A 2338-nucleotide genomic window follows, 5' to 3' on the forward strand; every position below is an offset into this window, starting at 1 on the left:
GGGCCGAGATTGGGGGGGCAAGGCGGGCGACAGAAGGCCGATGCCTCCGTCACCCGGCCCTCTACAGACTCCACCCCCCAAACCTCCAGGTATTTCCCTCCTTAGAGCTGTCAACCCTACATTCCCCTCAGTGCCTGTTGGTAGGCATCTAAGCTTGGTCCTGTCACCTACTTTGGCTTTTGGGAGAAAACACATTGGGGCCAGTCCTGATAGGGTTGCCAACTCCAGATGGGAAATTCCTGGAGATTTGAGGGATGGAGCCTGAAGAGGGTGAGGTTTGAGGAGGGGTGGGACCTCAGACAGGTACAATGCCATAGACTCCACCCTCCAAACCAGTCAGTCCCTCATGGGGAACCATTGTTGCCAAACTCCAGGTGAGGGCTGGAGAGCACTCAGAATTACAACTGCTCTGCAGAAGGGAGGGCAGAAGTCAGCTGAAGTCAAAGGGGCAGATAATGGTAGGTTGATGGTTAGCTGGGAAGGAGATGGGGTTGCCAACTCCAGGCTGCCAAATTCCTGGGGATTTGAGGGGTGGAGCCTGGAGAGGGTGGGGTTTGCGGAGGGGTGGGACCTCAGACAGGTAGAATGCCATAGACTCCACCCTCCAAACCAGCCATTTTGTCCTGGGTAACAATTGTTGCCAATCTCCAGGTGAGGGCTAGAGATCACTCAAAATTACAACTGCTCTTCAGGTAGCAGAGATCAGTTCCTCTGGAGAAAACAGTGAACTCTGTCATTATACCCTGCTGAGGTCACCACAGCAAATTGACACTGTTTGCCCAAAGCCAGAGCACTCCCCGAGAGCCTCTTTCTAGATCTCGTTGTATTTATTTCCACAACGGGCTTTATTCCTAGTGTTCTTATATGTTTATAAGGTAGTCCTATAATGAGCTACCCCCTTCTAAGCCCTTTGATTTCAAGGAACATGCAAAGGTGTAATTCTGCTTAGAATTACACAGTGGGGATTAGATCCAGCCAGCATTTTTGCTCGATTCACCAAACCCTTCTCTTTACTACAGCCCACAATTACAGATGGCTTTTGACCATAGAGGTTCCATGGTCCCCAACACAGACTCTTTGAGTCATCAGAGGAGACCTCGCCTCCCTTTTCACCTGAAAAAAATGCTGTTTGGCTCAAATCCTAAGTGTCTATGCTCACTTTTAATGTCCATGTATTCCCACATTAACCTATATCAAACTATCTGTGCTAACCTATCTTTAACCATTTAAATACAACACTGACTTTCAGCACTTAAAGAAATACATGAAGTTAATATGTAGTTAGTTATTCATGGCATGTGGGAAAAGAGAATGAGGAAACCTCTCTGGAGGACATGAATATAATTTGAATGAGCTTCCAACTCCCTATGGCTAAAAACACCATATAAAATATGACACTAGAATTTTGCTAAAACAAATATAATTCCTGTTAGATTATTTCTGCATACCAATGGGCACTGTAAACATTTTTCTTTTTTTAAAAAAATTATGCCACTATAAAACACTTAGTCCAATATCTGAAACATAGTTTTAATAAACATGTTCCATAAATAGCATAGCCTTACAGATCAGCATTTATATTTGTGCAGTAGTGTGGGCAGGTGCTAACAGGTTTCCATATGGCTGAATTGCCACTTCCACCAGGAAGCAGACCATGATAGGAAGAGACAGCCTTTCTGGAAAAGCAATAGAGATAGTCCTAAGCAGTACTACATACTTTTAAGCCCATGGACTTCAATGGAAGAGGAGGAAGAGGAAGAATTGGTTTTTATACCCTGCTTTTCTCTACCTTAAGGAACCTCAAAGTGACTTACATTCTCCTTTTCTTCCTCTCCCCACAACAAGGAACATGTGAGGTAGGTGGATTTGAAACTGGGCCAAGATCACCCTGCAGGCTTCATGTGGAGGAGTGGGAAATCAAACCCACTTCTTCAGATAGAGTCTGCTGCTCTTAACCACTACACCATACTGGCTGATTTCACTGATTGACACTTTCCTGGGAAGTTACACAGCTGTACTTGAGTAAGGGAAAGGAAGAAGTTTGACTACTCACAAACAGGGAAAGAGAAACAAGATGGCTACTCATGAGTAAATAAAGGAAATTAGAAGGCAGCTGGATAAAAGTTCTCAATAAAGTTCTCAATAAAAGAAAGAAGAAGAAGAAGATATTGAATTTATACCACGCCCTTCACTACCCAAAGGTGTCTCAAAGCGGCTTACAAACTCCTTTTCCTTCCCCACAATGGACACCCTGTGAGGTAGGTGGGGCTGAGAGAGCTCTTTCCAGAGCTGTCCTTGAGAGAACAGCTTGTCAGAACTACAGCTTGCCCAAGGTCAT

This window comes from Gekko japonicus, unplaced genomic scaffold (genome assembly GCF_001447785.1).
Source record: "Gekko japonicus isolate JY-2015 unplaced genomic scaffold, Gekko_japonicus_V1.1 scaffold2688, whole genome shotgun sequence".
In the NCBI taxonomy this organism is placed as follows: domain Eukaryota; kingdom Metazoa; phylum Chordata; class Lepidosauria; order Squamata; family Gekkonidae; genus Gekko; species Gekko japonicus.